Genomic DNA, 8,055 nt, shown 5'->3' with positions numbered 1-8,055 from the left:
TGACAGTGGATGGTGTGACATTGCCATCCATGGACATTGCCAAGACCACTAGTGAGGCTTCAGATACCCGGAATCAGGAAGAAATCTCACGTTTGCTCCATTGGCTTGAAGCAGCTCACCCTGTCCCATATATTTACATTATATAGTGGGACTGTACAAGTATATACCAATGGTTCGGTCACGCCATCTGCCACAACGGCCGCATTTGTCATCCCACAACTTGGAATTACTCAACGATTTCGATTAGACCACAAATCGACATCTACGGCTGCGGAACTTGCGGGAATACGGGAGGCTGTCCGTTTTATGAGAACGCAGACACCCCATAAATGGACGATATTGTGCGATGTCAAATCAGCGCTACAGGCGCTAAAATACTTTTTAAAGAAAGGACCATACTATCTGCTCGTGCTGGAAATCGTCGAACTTTATCACAGTGCCGAGTTAAGTGGCCACGTGATCACCTTTCAATGGGTGCCTAGCCATTGTGGTGTTTTTGGTAATGAACTCACTGACAGTGAGGCAAGAGCGGCCTCCTCTTCCTCTGATGAAATACGGATTGCCTACTCGCGACCTGACACCAACTCCATGATCAAGGCACTCATGCAGGACCTTACAAAGGCTTACAGAGCCCACTCTGATAACATTCACAGACGTCTACATACGATTGACCCACACGGTAAATTCTGTTTGCCCCCGAAGCTTACACGGAGCAAAACATCATTGCTACACAGGATTCGGCTCGGCGTTGCTTTCACCCGTCGCTACGTACACCTCATCGGCCAATCGAACAGCCCTGATTGTGTACACTGCCAGATGCCCGAAACACTGCAACACGTACTTTGCGACTGCCCAGTATATATGCTGGAGCGAAGGACGTTAGACAGTTTCCTAGCCAGCGTTGGCAGACAACTACTGTCGGAGGAAGCTATCCTCGGCCCATGGCCTGACACTGCAATTTCAATGCGTGCAACAAAAGTATTGTTGAAGTTCCTGCAGGACACCAAGCTCGACGAGCGGCTCTAGCGAGGCAACTGTCTCATGTACATAAGCACTCACCACTTCTCTTATCATCATCATCCATCCCAATACTTTCACTCCCCTTCCCTCTTCCCCAGTGCAGAGTAGCAGACTAGAGCGCACTAGCTCAGGTCGACCTCTCTGTCTTTCCTATCAATAAATTCTATTCATATTCATAAATCTCATTAGTCATACGTAGTGTTAGGATTGGGAGGTCAGTCCCACCGCTCGTAACCCGTTGTCAAGATTGGAGTCGGGCATGAATTAGATGGTAGCTGGTTCATGCCGTCGTCCAACTTATCCACGCTGAGGACGTTGTTGAAGGGAAGGACTGCTTCTCATCGAGAACGAGGAATATGGGTTTATTTACAGTATCTACATAATGACGTTGCAGTTCATCAGTCTAGCATGACTGCGAGAGAAAGTACACTGAGCAGCCGCACAACACCGGTTTATAACCACTCTGTCCTCCCTCGATCCCTAGGTGAGGGAAACGTTCGATCAGTAGACGAGCCACCTTTGTGCGGGAGGGTTTCCGCACCGGTTTCACTGACACCACCGAGGGCAGACGGACTTCGCAGAACTCGGGGCTTAGGTCAGGAACGGTGCGTGGGGAGGGGCCTCCAAATATATTCCCTCGGGAACTCCCTTGCTCACGGACGGACCAGGTCGGCGGTGGCGTGTTCAGTCACAAACCTTGGTTCATCGAACTCATCTCGGCAATCCCGCGACGGAGAGTCGAGGACGCGGCGTATTGTTCTCCGCACACAGTAGACTTAGTGACGCCATGTGGCTAGAGGGTGGCGGTGGCTTTCCAGGAAAAGTCGACGCCGCTTTCGCACTTGGCTGGCAAAACTTGCACCTCAGCAGGCCGTTCTTAACAGTAGTCATAAGGCATTCTCATATACAACTCCGTAGGACTTCATGTATACCTATGCGCAGGGGCGTAGCCAGAAATTTTGTTCGGGGGGGGAGGGGGGGGGGGGGGCTCGCATTGCAGCTCGGCCTCCTCCTTATAGAATTTGTAGAGGGACCAAATACATGAATAACTGCATTGCCATTGCCAAAAATGCTGCAAACAAGTTTTTGAACGTTACGCACTGTGAAGACAAATAAAATATGTATTTTTATAAAAGGATATACTCGTATTTCCCAAACATTGTGCCAGAAATAACTGATATCAATGCTTCCATGCTTTTTTGTCTATTTAATAAGTGAAGAAAATATCACACGAACTTGTGAAATATATCAGTTCGAAACCAGCAAAGCTGTGCATGTTGCTGATATGAAAAATGTAAAGGCCATGAAATGAGCAAGTTGACAAATATTTTAATGAAACTTTGTCATTCAAGAACTTTGTTTGCATTTTTGTACTTATGCAATGCTCAAGGAAAAATCTCACTGACGCTGTCCTTTGTTCCAATCTATTGCGCAGGAGCAGCTGTCACCGGTCGTGTATTGTGAGTAATTGCACCGAATGTATAGTTTCAACAGAGAGAATATATAGAAAGCCGAAGTTCTGCAATATATACGAGGGCGAGGCAAATGCAAGTGAGCCAATGCGATTATATAACAAACGGGTACCTTATTTAAAATAAGGTAGCCTCCACGAGCATTTAGACATTTGTCCCACTGACTATCGAGTCGCTTGATTCCCGTCTCATAAAACTCATTCGGTTGCTGCTTGAAAAAATCTGTAATTGACTCTTTCACGTCATCGTCCGAGACGAATCAGCTTTTCTTGAGCTGTTTTTTCAATTGCCCCAAAATGTGGAAGTCCCAAGGCGACAGGTCCGGGCTGTACGGCGGATGTTGCAGCGTTTCCCACTTGAACTCTGCCAGTTTTGTGTTAACCGCATCAGCGACGTGGGGACAGGCATTTTCGTGGAGCAAGATGACTCCATTCGTCAATTTTCCACGTTGTTTGTCCTTGATTGCGACAGGCAGCGTATCCGGTGTTTCACAATACCGGAAACGATTGATAGTCTCTCCAGGTTTAGCATAGACGATCAAAAAAAAAAAAAAAGTCAGAAACACCTTTCCGGCGGAAATGATGACCTTTGTTTTCTTTGGGGGTGGTGAATTCGAATGTTTGCATTGTAAGCTTTGCCATCGTGTTTCAGGCTCGTAGTAGCGGCACCATCATTCGTCCCCGGTCACAATTGCAGGCAAGAAGCCGTCACCATCATTGTGATACCGTATCAGATGAGTCAAGGCAGCGCCGAGCCTCTCCGTCTTTTTGCGGTGGTTCAAAGTGTTGGACATCCACTGCGCACACAAGAGCCGATAACCGAGACGTTCATGAATTATGGTGTGAACGGAACCGTTACTGATGTTCACACGCTCTGCCAGTTCATCGATGCTTATCCTCTGTTCTTGTCTAATCAGTTCATGAACCTTTGCAATTGTGTTGGGGGTGATTGCACGGTTGCTTTAGCCCCGTCTTCGATGTCTTTGCAACTTTCACATCCTTTTTTTGAACCGTTTGCTCCAACGCTTCACAGTGGCCAATGAAATTCAATGTTCAGCGTAAAAGGCAGCCATACGGTTACTAATTTCTTTTTGGGAAACACCATCAGTTGTCAAAAACGTCACGATACCACGCTGTTCAACTTTTGGACTGTCCATTATGTCACGTAACCATGTTTAACGCAGTGCATGAGAATATTAAAGAACATTTATCCTCACACCTGCGTGTCGCTTTTGTAGATGAGATATGCCTGTGTGCTACGCGCATGCCTAGCTGATAACGAACCGGACCATTATTGCACGGGGTGGGTTGGCTCCCTTTCATTTGACTCGCCCTCGTACATTAGAAATGCGAAGATACAGTGGAATCTACAAATGCGAAGATACAGCTTTATAAAGGGCAAAAAAGTCACTGGAAAGAAATTTCACCGCACGCATACACAAAACTTCGCAACAAGATATTTAAACATACGTATAAGTCTCTAATAAATCTACTTATCTAAGAAAAATGTCACTGTATATAATGCGTCATACAAGGCAAATAAACATGCTGCGCTAACACAGATTCACAGATCCCAGCCCCCCCCCCCCCCTCCCTCCACACCTCCTGATGTATCGCGCGCGACAGGAGGCGGCGCGCTTTCTCCTCGCTCTTCTTCCTTGCGCACACAAGACTCAGCCATCATCGTCGGCTCGCACATGCAGCAGGCTGCGCGCGGTCACGGTGTTATCGCCCTTGGACTTTATACAGAACATGAGGGCGACGGCAGGAATGCGCCTGGAATGTTCATAAATTGCTATCGCAATAATATAGTAAGAGTAACCAGCACCAGAAGCGTTCCGTGGCCCATTGCTTTCCGCAAAAGAAGAAAAAAGAATTATGGGGTTTTACGTGCAAAAACCACTTTCTGATTATGAGGCACGCCGTAGTGGGGGACTCCGGAAATTTGGACCACCTGGGGTTCTTTAACGTGCACCTAAATCTAAGTACACGGGTGTTTTCGCATTTCGCCCCCATCGAAATGCGGCAGCCGTGGCCGGGATTCGATCCCGCGACCTCGTGCTCAGCAGCCCAACACCATAGCCGTAGCCACGCAAAAAAAGAAGTAACATAATAGAACTTTCACCATGCGACAAGCCGCTCCGCCGCAACAATGTCTTTTTTTTTTTTTGCGTGGCGGGGGCACGGAAATAAAAAAAAAAAAACACGAAGGAAAGCATGATAGTTACAATCGAATGCCTACGTTGGGCACTTAATGTAGCTACCGAAGGGATGTCGAAGAAAACGGGAGACGCTTGGTCCACAGAGAACCATACGCATATTGCTCGGTATCCTACACCGATGAGACAAGACCTTCAGGAGAGGTGTGTCCTCAAGCGAAAGCATTGCAATCCCTTGTGTCTCTTTGTGTCCTCAAGCGAAAACGTTGCAATCAGTCGAGTCCCCGCAATGATGGCGGCGAGCGACAATGCACTGTTTCTTTTTCTCGTCTGCTAGGCAGAAAGCATCCAAAACTCTTCCAGGCGAAAATCCACTAGGCCAGAGAAAAACGAACGCGCAACCAAGTGCTCCGCGCGGTGGTCGGGGCAACACGAGAAAAACGCATGCGCTCTGGCTGGTTCCGGCAGCCCACGGGTAGCGAGAACAAAAAAAAAATTAAAGAGGCTCAATGTGTCCTCGCGAATAAAATTCAAAGTAGAAAAATTAATAAGAACATAGTTACCTTAGCTGGCTTTAGTGTCTTGACATGGATGCTTTGGCGCAGGTGAAAAAAAAAAATTGATAGTCTTTTCTGTGACATGACGGCACAAATGAACCACCACAAGACTTCGTCTCACCAGACCTCGCTGCGTGCTTTCTGAACACGAGACGTTCATTTGAGGGATCGCCAGCCGTTTGTGCGCAGGCGCGAGAGAGAAAAGCTGGGGGCTTTTGCTCCTTGAATATATGACTATGCCTAGGCACTACTATACATGCCGGCATTGCGGAGTGCGGTCGAGTTTGTTTACGCTCCGCCGCTGGCTGCCCGCGCGGTGAGGCAGTGGGCACGGGCGCCCCATTTCGTGATCGCTGTGCCTGAAGGGGCAAGGTTCTGACTGGTGTTGTATAAGTCGCGGGTCGCTTTTTTCTTCGCGACGATAGGTTAGGATTTTTACAAGCACTGCTCCAGGAGGACACATGTAACCGGCAAACGGAGGCCTCAGGAGAGCACTTTAGGTTATAATAGAGCAATAGGCGCCAAATTTCCAGGGCACCCTAGGGGTAGCGGGGGGATCAAAGCTGGAAGCAGGGCGGCCCGTGGGTTGGCGCTGCGAAGGCTGAAGCGAAGGACGAAGCGCGAAGGCCGAAGGACCCGCGACTTCTGCAACACCAGTCAGAACTTTGCCTCTGAAGGTACGTCGGACAGATTTTCTCGCGCCTGCGGCGCTGGTGCTGAGTCAGTCATGCCGGATTAAACCTTTATTGCTTCTTACAGCGCTCTATCTTTAAAAAAAAAAAAAAAACAAAAAACATCACTGATGTTTCCGGCGGAGCAGTAGGGGCCGTAGTAGAGGCGCAGCGGTCGCCAAATCGGGCGTCAGTGCCCGTTGCTTCACCTATTTTTCCGCACCGGCAGCCAGCGCCCGAGCGTAAGCAAACTCGACCGCACTCCGCAATTCCGGCACGCTTAGGGGAAACCGCATACGACACGCGCTAAGAAACCTCATCCGTAGTGCCTAGGCAGAGTCATATATTCAAGGAGCAAAAGCCCCCAGATTTTTTCTCTCACGCCCGCTCTTACTCGCGCCTGCGCACAAACGGGTGGCGATCCCTCAAATGAACTTCTCGTCTTTGTGAACTTGTCTGATAATGTGTTGATTTGGCTTGCCTCGTTGTATGGTCCGATCTATGACTTTAGAAAAGTAAATGCACCTTTAACGTCAAATGTTTATAACAGTTCAGGAATTGAAAATCCAAGACACCACTTTGGAAATGTCAATGGGTGTTTCGCCTCAAAAGTGTATGAGAACTTTATACCCATTAAGTTTCAGAATTGAAATCCATGCGCTCCGTAGCTAATTCTAGCAAGCGCTTGCCTATCGGCCATGCCTGGTTATTCTGGCCGCCAACAGATGACGCCACAATCAGACGGGCTTCTTGCCGCCACTTGCTGGCGCTCTAGTAGTAGTAGAAACATTTATTTAAGCAGCCTTCGCAGAACTCGGGCCACGCGCTCGCGTGTTCCCTTTCAAAAAGGACCACCATGTACACGGAACCCACATGGGGAGGCGTTTGCTTGAGGCGTTGTTGCGCGCCATACTTCAGAACCTCTGAGAGGGTTGGCATATTCATTGCCTCACATGGCACATCGCATCGTGGCAGAAGTATTAAACTTTAACTGAATTATGGATCTGTACGTGCCAAAATCACGATCGGATTATGAGGCCTGCCGTAGTGGCGGACTCCGGATCAATTTTGAGAGCAGGGGTGTTCGTTAACGTGTCCCTAAATCTAAGTGCACGAGCGTTTTTTATTTCGCTCCCGTCAAAATTCGGCTGCCGCGGTTCCGGATCGAACCCGCGACCTCGAGCAATGCCAGAGCCGCGCAAAGCTACCCGCGGCGGGCACAGAAGTGTTGATTCGACGTGTGATCGCTTCCGTAGTGTCGCTTAGACCCTACGGTGCGCTTTAATGCGGCTCTGCTTCTGCGTGCCCTGTGTAAGTTGTCCGTTTGACAAATTTGCATAGTGTTTATTTCTCAGAAATACCAAAAACGTGTGGCACCGTATCTTTCACGTAAATTTATCCCGTTTGCCCACAACCGCGGTCGTGTCAATGGTAGTAGCGTTTCCTTGCCCTCTCACATCACCTCCCCCCTTATATGGGAAATGCGAGCGAAGAGTGGCAACGTTGTTATTCTCTTGTTTCGCGACTGCATCGGTTCTACCCATTATCTGCCTCCTCTCCCTCCTCTTCTCTATCATTCTTTTTAGTTTCCCTCTGGACTTGCACGTTAGTAGTGAGGTAAGCGTTGCAATTTCTGCAATGCTTCTGCGGGGAAGGGGGACGTGGGGGCATGAGCACTCACGGTGAATTACAGCCTCAAGAGGCTTATGTGGAATACTCCAGGGAGCTCCAGGGAGCTCCAGAGCGCATTGTGTACATTCAACACGCTCATCTAAAACTTTTCTTATGCGTAAATGAAAGAGAATGGGGGAAGAGAGGGAACGTAGTGTAAACCCCATCCAAGTCTATAGGTTGAATACCTTGATTATTTGGAGAAAAGGAATAATACGTTGTCTCACCGATGTATCTGTAGGGATTTAAGGGGAAAGCCGAGTTTCGTCGTTACGGCATCTCGTGGCTTCCCATTTGAGGACGACTAATCGTTCTGGTGATGCGGCTCGCACAACACAGGCCCACTTACGTGCCGCACATGATGGATCACCTTCTCCCTATACGGTGCTCTCGTTTCGCCTCCTGATAGTAAACAGCCAGCCCTGTGCTGCAGGTGTGCAGGTATATCTTCAAAGCTGCGCACCTCAGCACGTTTCAATCACGTTTATTGTTCGCCATTATTATTA

This window comes from Dermacentor andersoni, chromosome 1 (genome assembly GCF_023375885.2).
Source record: "Dermacentor andersoni chromosome 1, qqDerAnde1_hic_scaffold, whole genome shotgun sequence".
NCBI classification, from domain to species: Eukaryota; Metazoa; Arthropoda; class Arachnida; order Ixodida; family Ixodidae; genus Dermacentor; species Dermacentor andersoni.
The sequence above is the reverse complement of the archived record's forward strand: the minus strand, read 5'-3'. Positions refer to the sequence as shown.